This window comes from Pinus tabuliformis, chromosome 3_2, assembly GCF_031772625.1.
Source record: "Pinus tabuliformis cultivar Carrire ecotype Pingquan chromosome 3_2, CPIR1, whole genome shotgun sequence".
In the NCBI taxonomy this organism is placed as follows: Eukaryota; Viridiplantae; Streptophyta; class Pinopsida; order Pinales; family Pinaceae; genus Pinus; species Pinus tabuliformis.
The window spans coordinates 605,204,150-605,227,191 of NC_142302.1; the positions used below are offsets into that span (position 1 = coordinate 605,204,150).

A 23,042-nucleotide genomic window follows, 5' to 3' on the forward strand; every position below is an offset into this window, starting at 1 on the left:
GTTTTCATCGCTATTTAAATAATTAAATAACTTTTTCAATGTAAAAACAAGTAGGAGACGGTAAACCAGTGATTGCAGTAGGATTTCTGATGTGTAGATTAGGAAATTTTCACATGGTATTAGAGCATTGCAGATCATAGGGGACTGAAGACACCGGTTGGGAGATCCAGAGAATTTTTTGCAAAAGATGGCAGATGTCCCAAGTGACAGCGTTGTTCCAGAGCCAGAGATGCAAAGGGAGAGTGACGCGGTGCAGAAGAGGTGATGCAGAGGCTCACGCAGTGCCTGCATCAACATTCTGAGCCAGGTGAGGGTGACGCAATAGCTGGGAGGAGCCCATGTAGTAACTACGTTAGCTGTCTAGGCTAGCGTGGAAGCAGAGAGGGGAAGATCAGGCTAACACAGAGACACATCATATTTCCGGACCAGGAAGGAGTGACATAGTGGCTAGGAGGAGTTGACCTATCTCACGCAGTGATTGCGCAGAGCCAGAGGAGCTTAGATTCTTCAGTTGTTAGGGCTGGGGGAGCAGAGGAGATTCAATCTAAGGAGCAGGTGGGACGTTGTTGTTGTTGGTGTGGAAAAATATCTGTGGAGACAGAGCCAAGGTAGAGGGATTCATTGTGTTGATAGACTTCTAGCCAAATAAATCTAGATCTGGGTTGCAGCAACAAAGGAGGACTGGAGAGGAGTGATTCAACATTTGGTCGGAGGATTTCCGTCAAGGAAATAAAGACTGAGAGGATGTCTAGAGCAGTTTGTCCTTTAGATGGTTTCTTGCGCCAAGGAAATCCATATCCAAGTCTTTTTGGATTAGCGGTAGGAGAGGGAGAAGAGAACCTATCCTATACTTGTTGAGCAGAGATGGCAGTCAATGGACTAAGGGATTAGGATAGATTGGATGGAGCTTCCAATCTTGTCATCTGGAAGGCTAGGATCCTAGTAGTCTTGGACAAAAATTGCATCAAGGACTATGTCTTGAAAGTAGTTGTTATTCTGGTTGACGTTGATCCATTAGAGAAGTATGAGGATGCTCAGGTGAAGGCAAAATGCATGATTCTATATGGGGTCAAAGATCATGTGGTCCCACACATTGCTGAAAAGGACACAACAAGGGAGATGTGGGAAATGTTGACCACCTCGTACCAGGGAACTTCCATTTAGCAGAAGATTCTATTTGAAAATCAGCTGAGATAGTACCAGATGCAGAAGGGAGAAGAGATTGATCCCTTCCTCCTCAGTTTGCAAGGGATTAGAGACCAATTGACTTTTGTGGGGTCTACATCAGATATTGAGTTCATGGTTAGGACTGCCCTGAATGTAGTCACCGAGGACTGGGAGGCATTTTTCTAAAGTATCTTGGGCAGAGAGACTCTCCCCAGTTGGGAGGATATGTGGGAAACTCTTTGACAAGAAGAGATCAGGAGGTTGACCAAGGTATGGGGTAATGACAAGGGAGCCCAGATCAAGAAGGAGGAGGAGGATGCAAATCTCACATCATTGAGACAACAAGGGCAGCAGAAGCAGAAGAAGAAGGCTATTTCTAAGGTCAAATGCTTCAAGTGTGGTGAACTTGGACATTATGCCACTTAGTGCCCCCAAAAAGAAGGGAAAGGAGGAAGATCTGGAATCAAAGGTTGCTCTGGCGAAAGCTGACAGGGAAGGCGAGGATGACGATTATGCAATGAGTGCTCAAGCGCCTCTAGAGAAGAGGTGTGGCAACATTGAGTTGTAGTCGGGAGGACTACACACAGGCAAGATCCTTGAGGTGTCCAAAATCTTGGATCACATATGGCTACAGGAGCCCTTAATGATAGTAGCATAATGACGGGTGTTAGTTGGAGTGAGGTGTGATGGAGAAACAGTGGCATTGCTAGAGTGCCAAAGTCTGAGGCAGCACAGTGGATGTTGTGGCAGTGCAAAGAGGCACATAGTAGTTTGCAGTAACGTAGTAGCAGTAAAGGGTTAGCACAGATTAGTAGCAGAGGTAGCTTCGGCATCACGAGGCATCCAGACTTACCATTATGTCAGTGCTTGGGTGAAGTTTCAGTTACTTACTTCTCAGTAACTGAGTTGCAATGCAGAAACTAGCAGTGGCAGTGCTATAGGCAGCATGATGAAACATTTTGAGAGGGAGTTGTAGTAAATATGTAGCAGTGGCAGTGGAAGAGTCATGGGCAGTGCTACAGGAAGCAGCAGTGCAATGCATGAAGGGCATCAGGCCAAGCATCAGCAGCATAGAGGACCGATGCAATGGATCAGTGTAGTAGTTCTCGTGAGAAGTATTGTCAAAGCATATTCCTCGCTAAGAGGTAGTGTTGATTTTGGGTAGCATCAGATGTGCTCTAGCTCTGAAAATTTGTGGAGGCGCTAGAACACATGAGATCTATAGAACCCACAAATCGTTTGGAGAAATTCCACCAAGATGAGAAGCTATTAAAATAATAAATATTTTTATTAGGTTCCTAAGTTTAAACTTAGGAAAATAAAAATATTAATGTGCATTAACAAGAATATGGGTGAGAAACTTCTAAGTGATGAGGATCAAGTCTATTTTAATATTAGCCATTGATTAGGGACTTAATCTCAGTCGTTGATTCATCAACATGAAAGGATTAAGAGGAGGCTTGAGGGTCAGTTGAAGATACACTTGTGATCTAAATTGGATCATAAAACACTCTCTAAGTTTTCATGAACTCTTTAAAATCATGCCAAAGTTTCAAAGTCTTATAAAGATCAAGCTTATCGGAGATATCCTCGTAACAGTTGCAATTTGTGATCAGCATGGAGCAACGAGGACCCTCGGTCAAGCGCGCAGACCGTCGGCCCATGGTAACACGTGTTGCCACAAATTAGCAAAACCAGAGGCTGTTTCAAGAAACGGGGGTAGTTTTTGATATGCGATTAGCGACAAGTCGCTAATCACATATCACCAGGAAAAGCCCTCAAGGAAGGAAATTCCCCAAGAAAACAGACCTGAAAGGTTATAAAATGTAACAGATATCGCACCGATTCCATCAAAGGTGGGGTCCCACAAAAACCGGCAGAATATCGGAAGGGATTCGAGTGGTAAGCGGTCTCAACCGAGTCCCGCCCAATGCCACACAATGGGTGCCACGCATCTCGAGGATGAGAGAGAAAATCACTCACATAGAACGGGTAAATGTCATGTTACTTACCTGCCCAATATGAACGATGACCGTAGGATCTGGAGGCTCCAGATCAATGATGGAGATGTGTTCCGATAGATGACCAAATTTGACGAGGTAAACAGGGAGAGTTGTATAGGATTTTAAGTCCGACGTGGATGATGCATTGGCAGAAAGTCGTGTTTCGTGGGCATTCTTGGAGATAATGGAATAAATAGTCGTTTTGAAAATGTCCAAGAGAACTGACACTCACTTTGTTATGAAATAGGTGGCCAGCTACCTGTGAGGCATTATACAGTGATGATTACGCAGAACAGAGGGATTCAAACAGATAGAGGCAGGGGAACCAGAAAGTCAGGAAGCAGAAACAAACAGTCAAAAAAGAGATCGGCTTTAAAATCCATCAACTGACAAAGAGAGAAGCGAGTTAGTTAGATGCAGAAATATAAGAGCAGAAAGAAGGCGCCAAGCTGACCTGCAGAAGCAAGAGGTAGCATCGAGCCAGATAGAGCCGAACAGAGTCAGAGAGTCTGTGTACTCTAGAGAAGGCTTGAGAGGTTCAAGCGAACTCCTCTGTATATGTCTGTCATGTATGAGTCTTAGATTGGGCTCATACTATTGTGACCAATAGAGGTTGAGTTTCAGTAAGGAGAGTCTGTGTACTCCAGAGACTTGGGGGATCCAAGTACAGTTTTACTAATTTGTATCTGCTGTGTGAGACTCAAATTGAGCTCACTATTGTAAAAAATTTGCTTTTGAAAACATAATAGAGAGGCCACCACTAAAGGCTGGACCGGGAGACGTAGCCTAGGAGTATTGGTTGAACTCCTTATTAAACTTGTTGTGTTTACATTTTTTCCTGTTATGTTTTCTCTAACTGCTTTAGTGTCTGTGTATTTCCCAATCTTATTGATCTGTTGCATAAAATAACATAAGCACATCCATGCACATGAGTCTATAATACCTTAATTGCTTGTCTTAGATCAATTACAGATCAAGTGGTATCAGAGCTCTAGGTTACTAAGGTTAGACAAGCTTGTGCTGGATTTTTGTTGAATGATAACTAGATCAAAGCTTAAATTAGGAGAAGGAGAATTAGTTGAAGCTAACCTAGAAATTGGAGGAGTCTATCCTAAGAGGAAAATGGCAGAATAAAATCCCTTGGAATCAGACTCCCAGTTCATGGATAGTTTCATGACCATGAGAGCCATGGTAGAGGAAAGGTATAGAGAAATTAAGAAAGGTAGAGATGAAGATTCATCAAACTCCAAAAAATATAAAGTAGCAGAAGAATCTCTTCTCCATGACCATTCTAAAGGCAAAGGGAAAGAACAAAAGCTTCCCACACCTCCTAATAGCCCTGAAAATAAAAATAAGAAGGCATATTTAATTAAATTAGATGTTAAATTTGATTTGGCGATATATGATGGAGAGTTGAATGCAGAGAAGCTAGATAATTGGATTAGACAAATTGATGTATATTGAAGGGTGCAATGTAAACTTAGGTTTTGAAGGTTGGTTATGTGAAAAAACGAAGCTACAAGTGACTAGACAATGTAAACTTAGGTTTTCTTTTGGGTCAGCATTTGTAGATGAGGTTGAGTTAGATATTGTTCCCTTGGATATATGTGGAATTTTTTTAGGAAGTCCTTACGTGTATGACAGAAAAGCTATTTTCTATAGAGAAGAAATCAATTATCAACTCGTTAAAGATGGAATTGAATATATTGTAAGAGCTCATAAACTCAAGGATAATTATACTGTCATAAACTCGGGGTAGATGAAAAGAATTGTAAATTCATGCAAACAATTTTTACTAATGGTTGTAAAGGAAAAGAAACCTGATAAAACCAATGTATTTGAGGTTGTAATGCTAAACAACAAGTTGATTTAGAAAAATTTGTTTTAGAATATGATATACTATTTTAAGAACCTAAAGGTCTGCCACCCAAAAAGGAAATAATACATGATATTAATTTGCAGCAAGATGCTTCATTGCCTAACATCGGAATGTATAGGTTGTCCACTTTACAAAATGCAGAAATCAAGAAGTAGGTACAGGAGTTGCTCGAGAAATGGTTGATAAGACCTAGCACATCACCATGTGGGTCTCCAATTGTCTTGGTGAGAAAGAAAGATGGCTCATGGAGAATGTGCATTGATTACCGAGAACTGAATAAGATAACGATCAAAAATATTTATCCCCTTCCTCGCATAGATGATCTACTAGATCAATTGAAAGAAGTTGTTCATTTTTCCAAGTTGGACTTGCATAGTGGCTACGATCAAGTCAGAGTTACAGAGCAAGATGCATGGAAGACTGCTTTCAAAACAAAGCAGGGATTGTATGAGTGGTTGGTTATGCCTTTTGGCGTAACTAATGCTCCTGCTACTTTCATGAGAGTAATGAATGATGTACTCAGACCTTTTATTGATGATTTTGTCATTGTATATTTAGATGGCATTCTTATATTTAGTAAAACATGGGAAGAACACTTGAAGTATGTAAAGCAGACTCTAGATGTTTTGAAAAGAGAAAATTTTTATGTTAAGCTCTCAAAATGTGAATCTGGCAAAAAATCTTTGAATTATTTGGGTCATATTGTAGGGGGTGGTGAATTGAAGATAGATCCCTCTAACGTTGCAGTCATTGTAAACTAGCCTAAACCCAAATCTGCTACAGAAGTTAGAAGCTTCCTAGGAGCAGCATAGTATTGGAGAAAGTTTATTTCTAACTTTTCCTTGATTGCAGCTCCCTTACATGCTTTAACAATATTGAACAAGGTGTTTCAGTGGGGAGGAAAATAGCAGAAAGCCTTTGACACCTTAAAAGAAAAGATTAGTACAACACCAGTACTAGCACTGCCCAATCTTCAAAGACCATTTGAGATTGAAATAGATGCCAGTGACTATGCCATGGGAGCAGTGTTGATGCAGCACGGTAAACCCATATGTTATCATTCTGAGACATTTAATTCTGCAATAGTTGATTATCCCACATATGATAAAGAATTGTATGCATTAGTACAGAGTGTGAAAAAGTGGAAACATTACCTAATGGGCAAAGAGACAGTTATATATACTAATCATCAACCACTTCAATATTTACACTCACAAACTAAGTTGCAGCAATCAAGACACTATAGGTGGATGGGTTTTCTACAACAGTTTCATCTTGTCATCAGATATAAAAAGGGCATACACAATGAAGTTGCAGATATGTTGTCCAGACCAATCATAAATGCATCTACTATACTTAGGCATAATTCAGTATTGCATGAAATCTACATTGAACAGTATGCTCAAGATATAGATTTTAAAGATGTATAAGCAACTTTAAGTCATGGAAAACAAGTAGAAGAATTGGATTATCATGTTAAGGACAAACTCTTATATCATTTTGGAAAGTTATGCATTCCACAAACTGAAATGGTAAAGATAATTCGAGAAGCACACACTTCTCTAATATTAGGTCACTTTGGGGTAAGTAAAACAGTTGCACAGCTGCAAAGATTTTTTTATTGGTGAAAATGAATGAAACAATTTCTAGATATGCAAGAGGGTGTACCATGTGTGTTAAAAGCAAGCCTAGCAATAGAAAACTAGGTTTGTACACTCCACTACCAGTTCCTTCTCATCCTTGGGAAAGTGTTTCCATGGACTTTGTTGGGGGACTGCCTAAATCTAGAAAAGGTCATGAATATTTATATGTTACTGTGGATAGGTTCAGCAAAATGTGTATTTCAATACCCTGTAACAAACAGATTATAGCTGAACAAATTGCAAAGTTGTTCTTTCAGCATGTATGGGTTCATTTTGGATTACCCACTTCCATTATATCTGATCGAGACTCCCAATTTTTTGTGAAATTTTGGTCATGTCTGTGGGAATTGATGGACACCAGACTGAAGAAGAGCACAACTTTTCATCTGCAAACAGACGGCCAAACAAAAGTAGTCAACAGGACAGTGATCCAATTGCTCAGAGGCTATTGCAACAATCATCCCAAACTCTGGGATGAACACCTATGTTATGTGCAGCATTCTTACAACCGAGCTAAACATTATTCTACGCAAAGATCTCCTTTTGAGACCTGCTTTGGTTTCACACCAAGGTCTCCCTTGGAATTTTTCTTTGGTAAAGACATAGCAGTTGATGGACACAGTGATGTGGACAAGGCAACCAAGTTCATTGAACAAATCTAAGAGATTCACCAGGCGGTATAGGAATATCTGGAAAAGAGCCAAGCCAAGTACAAGGCAAGGCATGATAAGCATCAGATTGAGCATAGTTTCCAAGTTGGTGATCAAGTCTAGCTGTATATCAGCAAAGACAGAATGCAAGGTGAAGGTAAGAACCTGAATCCAATAAGGTATGGACCTTTCAAAATACTTGAGAAAATTGGTGAGAATGATTTTCGCCTTGATTTTCCAGCTTACATGCACATCTATTTGGTAGTTAATGCAGAAAGCTTGAGACTATTTGAACCTTCATTGATTGAAGATCCCAAAGAGCATATTCAATTACCTTCTATTGATGATCTGTAGCCCAAATATCTCAATGAATTGAAGGAAGATACGGTTCTGGATAGGAAGGTGAGAACTACGCACAGAGGGGATGTTAAGTATCTCAGGATTGGACTCAAAGGTTCAAAACCAAGCAGTGAAAAATGGATAGAAATTGGGCAAGCGAGGAATCTATATCCTCACTTGATTGATGCTTAAAAACCAACTTTTGGTGGTCCAAAATATTTTTCAGTGGAAAGGCCATGATCCAAATTGGATCCTAGAACACTCTCTAAGTTTTCATGAACTCTTTAAAATCGTGCCAAAGTTTCAAAGTCTTATAAAGATCAAGCTTATAGGAGATATCCTCGTAACAGTTTCAATTTGTGATCAGCATAGAGAAATGAGGACCCTCGGTCAAGCGCGTAGACCATTGGCCCATGGTAACGCACGCTACCACAAATTAGCAAAACCAGAGGCTATTTCAAGAAACGGGGGTAGTTTCTGATATGCGATTAGCAACAAGTCGTTAATTGCATATCACTGGGCAAGTCGAACCTAAAAGGTTATAAAATGTAATGGATATCGTGTCAATTCCGTCAAAGGTGGGGTCCCATAAAAACCAGTAGAATATCGGAAGGGCTTCGAGCGGTAAGCGGTTTCAACCAAGTCTAGCCCGATGCCACACAATGGGTGCCACGCGTCCAACGGAAGAGAGAGAAAATCACTCACACCAGACGGGTAAACTTCATGTTACTTACTCGCCCGATATGAACAATGAACATAGGATCTGGAGGCTCCAGATCAACGACGGAGATGCACTACGATGGATTATCGGATTTGATGAGGTAAATAGACAGAGTTGTATAGGATTTGAAGTCTGACGTGGACGATTCGTTGGCAGAAAGTCGTGTTTAGCAGGCATTCTTGGATTTAACAGAATAAACAGTCGTTTTGAAAACGTGTAAGAGAACTAACACTCAATTCGTTATGAAATAGGTGGCCACCTCCCTATGAGGCATTATGTAGTGATGATTATGTAGAACAGAGGGATTCAAACGGACAGAGGCAGGGGAACCAGAAAGCTGGGAAGTGGAAACGAATAGTCAGAAAGCATATTGGCTTTAAAAGCCATGAACTGACAGAGAGAGAAGCGAGTTAGTTAGACGTAGAAAGCTAAGAGCAGAAAGAAGGAGCTGAGCTGACCTGCAGAAGCAAAAGGCAGCATTGAGCTAGACAGAGCCAGAGAAAGTCAGAGAGTTTGTGTACTCCAAAGAAGGCTTGAGAGGTTCAATCGAACTCCTCTGTATATGCCTATCATGTATGAGTCTCAGATTGGGCTCATACTACTGTGACCAATAGAGTTCGAGTTTCAGTAAGGAGAGTCTATGTACTCCAGAGACTTGGGGGATCCAAGTACAATTTTATTGATTTGTATCTGCTGTGTGAGACTCAAATTGAGCTCATTATTGTAAAAACTCTGCTTTTGAAAACATAATACAGAGGCCACCATTGAAGGCTGGACTGGGAGACGTAGCCCAGGAGTATTGGGTGAACTCCTTATTAAACTTGTTGTGTCTACATGTTTGCCTGTTATGTTTTCTCTAACTGCTTCAGTGTCTGTGTATTTCGCAATCTTATCGATCCATTGCATAAAATAACATAGGCACATCCATACACATGAGTCTATAATACCTTAATTGTTTATCTTAGATCAATTACAGATCAACTTGAGATATGAGTCAGTTTGATTTTTCTAGGGTGAGGTTTACTGAGAAAATCGAACAAGTGATCTATTGCAGTAGAGAGGCAGGGATAGCTGAGGTTGGAGGATCTTCCTTAGGACCTGTAATACAAAATAGAGAGAGGTAGAGAGACACCAGAGGAGGTAGCGCAAACCCAGGGAGACTAACGTTGGGCCTGGAAGGGCGCACCCATTTCCAACGCTGAGGTAGAGCCACCCTCTAGCAGAAATCCGAATTCATCCAGGGAGTAGCAAGATTAGCCAAGAAGGCTGACATCAGAGCTTGAGGAGGCAAAGGTGGCAGCAAAATTCTAACACAGTGTCCTAGTGTGCTCCATGCAAGCCCACACTACTATTGTAAAGGGGCAGCGTAGTTGTAGTATGGGACAGCTAGTCTAACTACCAGATCGGAGAGATTTTTCCAGGTGAAGTGAGGTAATCTCACTTAGGTTTCTGCTAGTATATATTTATCTCTGTAACTGGATTGTTGAGAGGGCATCCAAATTTTTATTCAGAACTACTGCTTAATAATAGAAAACTCTTAGAGCTGCTAGATCGCTTTTCCCGCATTGGGTTTTTCCAGGGACGTTTGTCCAAAAATAACTGTTTCGCTTGTGTATTTGTCTCATTCTATTTCAGTTCATGATCTGTATGTGTGTGTTGTCTGCAATCATGTTTTCATCACTATTTAAATAATTAAATAACTTGTTGAATGTAAAAACAAGTAGGATATGGTAAACCAGTGATTAGAGTAGGATTTTTGATGTGTAGATTCAGAAATTTTCACAAGATTTTCATGATGTCATTATCTTTTATATTGTTGATCTATGTTGGTATGTTTTCTAATTAAAATTAGATTTCTTTCCACACACTTGTTTATTGTTTGAGGAGCGTGCTTTTAACTGCAAAAGGAAACCAACCTTTCTCCATTGTTTCATCCACCAAGCTCAATGTAGCTGTAAAGAAAAGGCCACAGACTATTGATTCTATTTTTACAAACATTAAGTAGCAAAGGATGAGGGCACAGAAGGCTCAGATAGGTGGGAGACAAAGAAACTGTGGCATTCAACAATGAAAATTTGGAGTTTGTTAAAGGAACATCTTTGGCTAGCAAATAAATTTCACAGGATGCCAGAGATCGAACTAATATAGTGGTGTCATGATGCATCGACTGCCTGTACTAATAACATATTTTCAAATGAAGTAGTATACTAGATTGGTTGTGAGGCTCTCCCAATTCATGGTGGAGCATATGCTAGCAAACGATAAGAAGGTGATGTGTTAAGTACCACAAAATGATATTTGTGAAGTTGCAAGCCTTCTAGGATTAAGCATATGGTATTTTAAGATTTTGGTTGTTCAGAAGTCCATTTGTTTTCCAAGTATATGCCTTATAAATATGGAGTTATGTATGAAGCTAAGCTTAGCCAGCGACAACACAGCTTATTAATTAATTTATGCCAACATTTATATATATATATATATATATATATATATATATATATATATATATATATATATATATATATTGTTACCTAAAACAATCTTATGGCCATCGGAAAGAAAATAATAATTTTTGTTTTTCTAATGTTTTTTTTGTCTTTTTTCAAAGAATCAAAGACCTTCTGATGCTGGAATTTCATTAAAGAAATAGACAAATAAAAAACTCTCAAGGCAAGAGAACAAAACAGAGATAGTAATAAGGCAGGATGTTAAACTACAAAAACGAAAGAGACATTGATTACTATTTCTTACAAATTTCTCTGTACATAAATGAAACCCAAAAGAATGATTAACAATTTTCCATCCATGGTTAGTCCGTCCATTGACACCATTGGATTCCAATTATGGCAATGTTAAATTACCAGTGCTTAGTCCTGACCTAGTTACTATTGTAAATAAGCTCAATAAGCCTTTCAAAAATCTCCTAAAAATGCATTAACTCCATGCAAATGAGCAACACTGGTGACTAGAGCATGCAATTTCTTGAGCCCAGTGTCCAAGTCTGGTCTTCACATGCTGAGGATTGTCATGTGCACATGGACCTTGAAAATAATCAATGAAAGATTCATTATTTTACCACATAAAAAGACTCTGCACAAAGAAATAGGATTTTGTGAATGAATATCGCAAAAACAACTGAAAAAAATGCAAAAATCTGCGGAAAGATACGATATAACTCTATCATTGTTTACATGTGGATGGGAAAGTATGCACCCAAGGTCACAATTTTAATCATAGCTATTATTGAAGTTTGCTCAGAACAATCCGCCAAAATAATCATGAATTTTTGGATTGGATCAAAGTTATAAACCCGATTATATATATAAAAAAATAACAATGCTTATTTCTGGATTGAAATACGCGCACTAGTTATAGATTGGGCTTTAAAACAAAAAGATGCAATTAGAAATGAGATTACCTAGACTTATGATTCTCCATGTGTCTGTGTCGCAAAGGAGGCTCATTGGGCTTTCACAAGAGGACTCATCAATGGTTGAAGTAGGTGCAGAAGGAGGAGTAGAAGAAAAAAAAGAAAGGGACTTGAATTTAGAGTCAATGTACTAGTTGTTGATGGCATAATAAAAGACCAGGGACAACAAAGTATTGCAGAGTTCTTGGTGCTTTTCTTTGTAACTGAATATAAAACCCATGTCGATAAAATCATCTGAGATCATCCAAATCCTGTATTTTTTTAACAAGAAACAGTCCTAGACCAACAGGTCTCACTGAAAACTCAAACTCGTAGACATTTTCAAACAAATTCTAATTGAATTCGACCCTGAACTCTAGATATATGAAAATATGTCTTGACAGGCCAAACAAGACTCTCAACTATGAATCTACAAAACAAATGATAATAGTCAAGGTTCATCTAAAAGGACATTGAAAGAAAAACATAAACACATTACCTATATTTTATAGGGCATTAATAATTTCATCTGCATTACTTATAGTAAAAGCATTGCCCTCTTCTAGGTTCAAGACCTTGAAGACACCGTCCTCTGCCAAGAGCACATAGCGCCTCGGTCGAACCCCTAAAACCATAGGTTTATCATTCAAATCAAGAGTAACACCCAATTCCCTCGTGAATTCTTGATTTCCATTGGCCAACAGGACCTTATCACCCACATTTATATTCTCACTCCAAGACCTCATAGAAAAAACATTGTTCATAAAAATGTAGGGAATCATGTCAACCCATTTGGCCTTCAGCTCATCCGTTTTCTCCACAAATCCTAGGAGATGTTTCTAAGAAGAAGTGAGTGTGAGGCGCGAGGAACGACCAAGAGAAGCACTTTCTTCACCTTGGTTAACTCTAAGACTTTTATTGTTTGAATCTCGCCATTTGTCAAAATATGACAAAGTCACCTCTCACAACTTCTCCCGCATTTGAAATAGTTGCTCTGATTGCGTGTAAAGTTGTTGATGACAGAATGAATGTTGATTTGACAAGATTAATTGTGTAGGGTTTGGGGCTAGGAACCATAAATGGAGAACCCTTCAAAATACTTATAAGATTCTTCAATGCAATAATAGATGGGTGCATCGCAAATTTCATAAATGAATAGCAAATGGGCATAGAAGGCACATTGCATGATAATAATGCTATAATTTTCATTTCTACTAGCATTGATGCAAGGATTGCCTAGCTTCCCCTGCAGAGTAAACGCGTGACTAAATTTCAAGGTTTCATGAGCTCATCCAAATCCTTGTTGGTCAGATGCTTTGGCCTTCAGCTCATCGACTTTCTCCACAAATCCTAGGAGATGTTTATGAGAACAAGTGGGTGTGAAGGCACCGAGAATGGCCAAGAGAAAAACTTTATTCCCTTTGGTTAACTCTCATACTTTTATCATTTGAATCTCAACCTTTGTCAAAATATGATAGAGTCGCCTCTGGCAACATCTCCCCCACTGAAATAGTTGCTCTGATTGGCTATAAAGTTGTTGATGGCCAAATGAATGTTAGTTTGACAGGATTTATTGTGTAGGGTTTTGGGTTAGGAACCATAAATGAAGAACCCAAAAACCTTGAAGAATTATTCCATCATCAACATTCAAAAATAGTCCTGATGATGGATCCCTGTTGGGATTTGAAACATTGACAAATTATGGGTATTACTGTGGGTTCTCCGGTTACTAACTCAGAAAATATAAACCATAGATGTCTAAAATCCAGAATCATTTCCCTGTACGGAGGGGATACATGGAGTGAAATTATTTTACTCGAAAAATTTAGAGTGAAGATAGCAAGAAGAGCTTCAGACCTTCAATTTCTTAAAAATTGTCGTGACAATAACCTGATCCCCTCATTTGCGAAAATTAATCATAGATTAAATAATAAATATAACAGTAATGCATTTTTAAGATTAAGCAATACTTTAGTACGGGCAGAAATTAAAAAGGTTAGGGCTTCTCTGGACCACCTTGGACACTTAGCGCTTAGAACACACCTAAAACTAGCCAACAACATCAACAAAGATCTCTGGTCTGTAATTGATGCGAAGGCTGCTCTTAAGGCTAAAAATGAAGGAAATATCGCTCAAACTAGGCAATACAAGAAGCTGTCCTATTTATTAAACAGGTCATATAATAATAATTCATTTAGCCTTCACAGATATAGTAGGAAGGAAGTAGATAATAGTTTGATGAGTAAAGCATGTAAACCAAGCCCCATGAGACCAGCGTCAAAAGTTGAAAATATTATAAATCTCTTAACATTGATTGAAAAAGAAAACTCAAGCTACGACCGTGCATCAGCATTAAACAAAGGCTTGAAAAGGGATGAAGACACTGATACCCAAGCAGAAAACATAGTACATGTGGATGCCCAAGCTAAAGATTCTGAAAGAAAAGTAAACGCTGAAACACGGGCCATCAAAAGCTTGGAAAACCCTGAAACAAACAAGACTGGGGATGTATCAGACAAAACGGCAAACAGTAAAATAGAAGCATCAAATGTTGAAACGAAAAACAGTGAAATGGAACCTGTAGTCGAGGTAAATAGTGAAACGATGAATCAAGTTAGCAGCAACGATGAGATAGAAAACATGGACAACGACAGCTTCAAAGGCAGCGTACAACAGGAGGCAAGAAATGATAACAACAGTGTATCTTCAAAGTTCAACAAAACCATCGATTGCATAATGTCCGAAGCATGTGATAGGGTGGGGGAAGAAAGCATTGAACTGAAGAACGTGGATAGCGAAAGCATCAGAAGCAAACAGCAAAAGTCAAGCAGCGTTCATCAAGATCCAGGCTTCCGGTCTTCAGGATTCAAGAATGCTAGTGACAACAATAGCGTCAACCCAACAGCCAGCACTTATGAACCTAAACTTGATGAAAGAAGTCAATTGGATAAAAACCACAATTCTTCAAAGGAAAAGATAAAACCCAGAAGAAAAGTGGTTAATTTATCTTCTCAAGAATTAGGTCCAGAAGTCATTAGTGTTCTCAACAAAGGATTAGGGTTTGTAGTTGCCCCTAAAAACATACCTGTTGAGAATATCATCTGTAGTATAGAGGATGGGATCAATAACCTATCTCTGGAGGACAAGGAAACATTAAGGTAAGAAATTTCCCTCATTATGAGAAAATAAAAAACTCCCAAAAGTAATTTAAGAAAAGAAGAACTTCTTTCTCTTAAGGCCCTTCGAAATAATGATAAAATTGTAGTTCTTAAGGCTGATAAGGGTGGGGCAGCAGTAGTATTAGACAAAGAAGACTATGTCTATAAAATGAATGAACACCTAGCCTATGGTAGTTACAAAAAGCTTAGCAAAATCCAATTCCCAAAATCATGAGGGAGGTAAAAAAGACAATTTTAGAATCCAACCTTGAGGAGAAATTAAATAGAAAATTAACACCTTCTTGTGAAACTATCCCAAGAATTTATGGTTTACCTAAAATCCATAAAGAAGGAGTTCCTCTCAGAACAATAGTTAATACCATTGGCTCCCCAACCTATGAACTCACTAAATATGTTTCCAAGATCCTCAGGCCTCTTGTCAGGAACACTGATTCTTTCATTAAAGACTCCCATGACTTTGTGAAACTTATTAGAAATGAGAGGATGAACCAGGATGACATCCTAGTGAGCTTTGATGTAGTATCCCTATTCACCAAGATTCCTCTTGATGAAGCCATTCAGGTTATAAAGGATGTTACTGATCCCAAAACCACAAGACTAGCTGAGATTTGTTTACGATCAACTATTTTCACCTTCCAAGGTGGATACTATGAGCAAACATCTGGAGTGGCAATGGGATCACCCCTCTCGCCAATTGTGGCCAACCTATACATGGAATACTTCGAAAAGAAGGCCCTTGAATCATACCCTTTGAAACCAGCTTGGTGGAAGCGATTCGTAGATGACACGAACATAAAATGGACTCATGGAAAAACAGAGCTTGACAATTTTTTCATTCACCTTAACTCTATCTCCCCTGAAATAAAATTCACCATGGAGATGGAAGAAAACATGAGTATCCCATTTTTAGACATTCTTATCATTAGGAAGGAGGATGGCTCCTTAGGGCATAAGGTTTTTAGGAAGTCAACCCACACAGAGAGCTACCTCCATGCAGATTCCCACCATCACCCATCCCAAAAGTTTGGTGTTCTAAACACTCTAGCTATTAGAGCTCTTAGAATCTCTAATTTTGAACATTTAGACAAAGAAAAGAATCACTCAGCATCAATATTTAAAAGCATAGGCTACAAAGAAAAAGAAATTAGAATGGCTATAGAAAGGGCTGAAAGAAGGGTGTTATCTCAGGAGCCAAAAGCTCAAGAGCAACCTCAGTGTGGGAAGGTATTTCTACCTTATATTCAAAGGGTGATAGACAAGATTGCAAGAATCTTGAGAAAGAAAGACATAATCACTCAGTTCTCAGCACTCGGAACAATTAGACAAAGTATGAGGTCTGTCAAAGATAATATTGATAGACATCAACTTAAAGGAGTTTATAAAATAGATTGTTCATGTGGGAAAAGTTACATTGGTGAAATAGGTCGTTCCTTGCAAACTAGACTGAAAGAACATGTAGCGGATATTAGGAATGATAGGTCTCATACTTCGGCCCTGGCAGAGCATTCCTCTAAAACTAAGCACCATCTCTGTCTGGAAAATGCCTCAATTGTCGCAAGAGAAGAACATCATCATAGGCGAAAGATTAGAGAGGCTCTTGAGATTATGAAACATCCACATAATCTCAACAGGGACAATGGCATCGAGATCAGCAGTAGCTGGTTTCCCTTAATCAAAGAAATTAAGACCTCCAATACATCCTAGGTTTAACTCTCAATAGGTAGCTATCTCCCTTCCCTTTCCTCTTAGGTAAAATTAGCAAAATCTAGTTTTATTACTTTTATTACTAATGTTACTCTTAATAATCAATCTCAAGACATTAATAATTAATATTTAAATATAATAATTATTAATCTATTAAATTATTAATAATAATTAGTAGTGGAAATTTATAATATTTACTACTATTATTAATTATTATTAATTATGACTATTAAATGTCAGTATTATTATTAATTCATATCAAGAATTAACTTTTTATTATTATTTATAGACAACTATTAATAAAAATTAGTAAATTTTTTTATATAATTTATAATATTTATTGGTAAGTATTGATTATTATCATTATAAATTAATACTTATTATTATTTTTAAAATTATTATAAATTATCACTGATTATTATTATAAATTATTATAAACTATTAGTATTATTATTAATTCATATAAAAATTATGAATAAATCCAATTAACCCCTAAAATAATCTCTTTAATATTCAATTTAATAAAAAATTGATTTTTATTATAATAATAATAGTTATTATAACATTTATTATTATTAATATTTAATATTTATAAATAACTAAAAATAATAATAAATTAGTAGTGAATATTTATAACAATTATAATGCTTATTATTAATAATAAATGTTATAACAATAATAATAATAAAGTAATAATAATAATAAATGTTACTATAATAATAATAATAATAATAAGAAGTATTATTATTAATAATAAATTTGTAGTGAATATTTATAACAATTATAATACATATTATAAATAGCTAAAAATAATAATAAATTAGTAGTGAATGTTTATAACAATTATAATACTTATTATTTTGTATTATTATTATTATTATAAATTATCATAAATTATTATAAATTATTAATTATTATGAGAAAATATTCTCACTATTACTATTTATTATTACTGTTAATTTATCATCAAGAAAAAAACAAAACAAAAAAAAAACAAAAAACAAAAAAATTATATGAATTAGAATTAAAATAAAAAAACCTAGTTTAATAAAAAACTTAAATATTTGGAAATTATTAATTATTAAGCAGCCGATCTTCATTTTTCCTTAAATCAAAACAGCTCACCTCATAACTATTTAAATCTTGCAATTGAGCTCTTCTACTATCAACATTCAAAACTAGTCCTGATGATGGATCCCTGTTGGGATTTGAAATGTTTACAGATTATGGGTATTACTGTGGGTTCTCCGGTTACTAAATCAGAAATATAAACCACATATGTCTAAAATCCATTTCTGACTCGTTAAATATAACATCCCTACTTCTAATAACTTTATGTTTGACTTGATCCCATAGACGATAACCAAATTTTTCATCTGCGTATCCGAGAAAAATGCATTTCATAGATTTATCATCTAGCTTAGTTCTATTTTCTTTGGGAATGTGTACAAATGCTTCACATCCAAATATTTTCAAATGATAATAATTTATCTTCTTACCAGTCCAAACTTCATCAGGGATGTCGCCATCCAAGGCTGTAGTTGGAGATCGATTTATATGATATCAAGTTGTCCTTACAACCTATGCCCAAAAATGTTTCTCTAAACCAGAATTTGATAACATATTCCTCACTTTCTCCATAATGGTGTGATTCATCCTTTGTGAAACACCATTATGTTGAGGAGTACCAAGCACAATTTTCTCATGCTTTATGCCAAACTTATTATAATATTCCTTGAATGCATTTTAGAAATATTCTCCATCATTATTTATTCTTAGACACTTGATTAATTTGTTAGTCTATCTTTCAACAACTACATGGAAGTTTTGAAATATTTCAAACACTTCACTTTTACTTTTCCTAGGGTAAGCCCAAAGCTTCCTGGAGCATCTATAAATGTTACAAAATATGATGCTCCTCCTAATGACTTAATGTTAACAAGCCCAAACACATCTGAGTGTATCAATTCTAACAAATTTGTCCTTCTGTCATTTCCAACCCTAAGGAATGAAACCCTTCTTTGCCTACCATATATACAATACTCATAAAGATCAAGATGATAGGATTTTAAACCTGGCAGTAAATTTTTACCAAGAAGGATTTTTAAGCCCTTCTCGCTCATGTGACCCAAGTGCTTATGTCACAAATCTATTGAATTTCCTTCTTTTATTATAGCAATGAAAACTATTTTTTCTAACATTGCCTTCAATGTATATAATGTTCCTGACTTGGGTCCTCTAGCGATGACTAATGCTCCTTTGCTAATTTTCCATCCTCCTTTTCCAAATCTTGTGTAATAGCCTTCATCATCTAGTCGTCCCATAGAGATCAAACTCATGCACATTGGTGGTACATGCCTGACCTGTTTCAGTAATATGTCTTGGCCATCCTTCATCTTGATATGGACATCTCCCACTCCAACAATACTGCAAAAATGATTATTCCCAAAATGAACTCCATAATAATCTCCAACATTATATTAAATAAAACTATCTTTGCATGGGGTTACATGGTGAGATGACCCAGAGTCAAGGGTCCAATCAAAGCTATTGCTAGATGTATATAAACATGTATCCTCTATTGAAAAAACAAACAACACACCACCATATGTGACTACAGCAGTAGTCTCACCTTCATTTGTGTTGGATGACTTGTGATTTGTACTATTCAGACTCTAATCCTTTTGTTCTTCCTTTGAGACTTGAAATTCTTTCTTCATGTGCCCGATTTTGCCACAATGAAGGAAGATGATCCTGCCCCTCCTTGATTTCAATCGACCTCTTGATCTTGAACACCCTTGTCAGACTCAATGAATTCTCTTACCACAATCAGCTAAAGCTAGAGCTTCTCCTCCTTGGTTTTCCGCAATTGACTTGCGTCACAGATCCTCATTGTTGACATCATCAAACTTTAATGTCCCTGCAGGTGCTAAAGTGCTCATATCTACAATTAAATTTTCCTAGTTGTCTGCCATAGAACACATTAACAAGATAGCTCTAATTTCATCATTTATAATAATTTTAATAGAGGCAAGCTTACTAGTAATAATATTGAATACATTCAAGTGCTTAGTAACTGAAGCACCTCCATCTTGAGATTGTAAAGCTTCTTCATCAATAACACTTTGTTTGATGTCGTGTTATTCTCATATAGATCATGGAAATTTTTCCATAATACTTTCTTCGTATTCTCTCTGGACACATTGAAATACACATTCTTTGTTAGATATTAGTGGATCGTTGCAATCACCTTTCTATCTAGCTTATTCCACTCTTCATCTGTCAGCGATGAGGGTTTCTTTGTTATGCCCTGAATCGGAAAACATTGATCCTTTAAAATCAATATATCTTCCATCTATGATTTCCATATAGAAAAATTAGCTCCGCTCAACTTCTCCATGTCAGTTATTGTTGTTGTCTCCATTCTCAATAAAATTCACACCCACAAAAACAAAACTCCACTTACAAAATAAAGCTTATTACATCCTTTTAAAATAGAGGCACAAAATCCATCTCCTTTAAAAAAAATCACCCTCCTTTCTTCCCACCCCCCTCCTCCTTTTCTTTAAATAATAAATTTAAACTTAATCCCAAAAAAAATATCACCCTGCTACACAACTCGTTCCATCATATTTTATTATTTACTCTTTAAAATACAATCAAATTAAAAGCTCCTTTTTCAAATTTAATAAACTAGACTTTTATTTAAAATAGGAGCATCAAATCCAACATTAAAAAGGTCTGGGCCCTACAATAAAATCACTTCACACATGCCTTCACAAATTACATATTCAACCAATCCAAAAAAGGAATTGACGACAAAGCATCGAACTCCTTATACTCAAATTTCTAACCTTCAGCATCAACAACAACAAATGACGATGAATAATAGTTGTTCTGGACGGTACGCATCTCGACCTCCTCACCATCGTCGATGCTCTTATTGAGCACTGACCACTGTTGCCCCAAGCTGAGCTTCTCGTCGTCACTTTCGACACAGGTGTTTTGTATCTTCTTAGGCTGGGACGGAATCCCACTGAACAACAACATCTTTCTAGGTATCGACACTTGTGAGGGGCACTCAAAGGGATTCACATCACGACAATGAAGCATAATGCCCTTAAATGATAGTCGTGAGGCATTATAGAAAATTCAATCCAAGTATCGAAACCTGCTGTGAGAGGCATGGATAGAAACTTCACTCACGTCACAACCATGCTCTGATACTAGTTGATGAGAATTAGAGCACAACTCAGACAAATTACAGTAGAGAAAATCACAATTCAGAGATAACATGACACACAATTTGGAAGCTAAAAGACATTAAACTGATGGAGAACAAAAATCACACTTCTATTACACATAGGGCTTGGCCTTGCTTTGATTGCTCAGGCAGAGGCAAGATTACAAATTTATAGATGAGGGGAGAAGAGTTCTAGATTTTTCTCACGTGAAATTCATGGCTACACAGTGAAATTTAAAACTCAAATGACAGTGTGGTAGGTTCACAGTGGGTGTGGTGGTGACTGCCGAAGATGGCACTGACAGTGGAGAAGTGTGCATATGCTTCTATATTTGGCTTCACATTTAACAATTCCAAGTTCTATAAACTCATTAGTGCCCAAAGCATTACCACATCGAGAATTCAATATGGTTTATTTCTTTGAAAGTGAAGGGCTATTTCATTGTATTACGATATTAAGCCATAGAATTTCAGATTAAAAGATGGCTGCTCTATAAAATGACGTGCATTGGCTCATTGTTGTTGTGATTGATGTGGCTATGCTCCTCGAAAGAGATGGATGGAGGAAATTTAGATTGACCTGGAAGGTAACTCTTCAAATGTTGTCAAATTAAACCTATGTAGAATATCCTGTAGGTTTATAGGCTCCCCTTGTAGGCATTGTGAAGCACATCCATGAGGTTATTCCAAATTTCTGACTACATCGCCTAGACGACAAAACTCCTCAACAAATTTGTATTGAATTCATAAGTTACATTAGAAGAGAATGGAACCATCATGATTTAACCAACGGAAGAAGAGAATGCAAGTGGCAACTCTTCCACTTCCAGTGTGATCAGGCCAAACAATTGCATGGGGAATGGAGAGACTATTGTCATTTCGATTTACTTTTTCAACCAAAAAAAAAACGTTTATATTACTGGAAAGTAAGAGAAATACATTGTTACTTGGATCTAGGGGTGCACTTTTACTCATTACATTTTCTAAAACAGTGTTCTACAGGGCTCTCCCTGTGTGTTACATTAATTTGATAATTTGTATCCTTAGTGTGTGTTTGTATCCCCTGTGAAGAGAGTGTAAATCAAAAACCCTGCATGATAATTAGACCCTTTGTGAGATAATTGTAAGGGACTTGTACTTCATCATCCTCTGCCTCTTAAAATAGAGTATCCTCTACCTCACATCTCTGTTATGTTTGTGGAGGAATCTCGGTCTTCTTTTAGCCAATTGTGGGTCTGTCATGGGCATACACATTTTCCCTCTTATCCATACAGTTAGATTATGAATTGAGTCTTGTTGGAAAGGCAGAGGATACAAAACATGAATTATTCACACATAAAACATGAGCTGCAGCTCTTTTATTGATCACACAAAACATGATACTTACAATGAACTCAATGAAGGGTATTCAACCTTTTCGACTAGTGACTCACCTAAAATATCTTGACATGCACACACACTTAACTTAGTTAACTCACACTCTAAATATGGATTTCCCTTAAGTCTTTATCCACCACTCAACTTGACTCAATGCTCAACACTCGACACTCAACACTCAGTTAACCAACTCTCTAATTTTAATCAACTCCACATGCGTGAGTAATTACAATTTCTAACGCTCCCCCTTAATTACAACCGTATGACTCAACATAACTTAACTATCACACAAACATGCATGCTGGTCTATGTCTCAGCTAGGCTTACAATGACTCAATAATTTTACAATTTTCCATTTTCCTTTTCTCTGCTTCCACATTCTATATCCTCGAAATTGCTTCATTCTCTGTTGAACATTCTTTCTGTAGGATTTATTCACTTGTTTCTACTGCAAGTTTTCTTTGACTTGTCTTGAACTTGTTCTGAAAAAAGAATTGGATCATGTCTTCTACAACTTCCTCTTCAAATATTTGTTCAACTATGGACTGTTGCCATAACATTGCATCTTCAAATTGTCTTCTTTGTTTTGCTTCTTGTGCTTTATATTCCTGAGTTTCTTTCTGCCATATTTCTTGATAGAAGAATCTTATCTCTTCTTGACTCCATTGCCAAAAAATGGTTTTAATGCATTCATTTTTGTCTTCAGAAACATCCCTTTCATTATTTTC

General features: G+C 37.0%; 1 pseudogene; it reads right to left on the minus strand.

The window, feature by feature from the left end:
* Positions 1–12,317: 12,317 nt before the first annotated feature.
* Positions 12,318–13,586, minus strand: LOC149182070 (peroxiredoxin-2E-2, chloroplastic-like; annotated as a pseudogene).
* Positions 13,587–23,042: the final 9,456 nt, after the last annotated feature.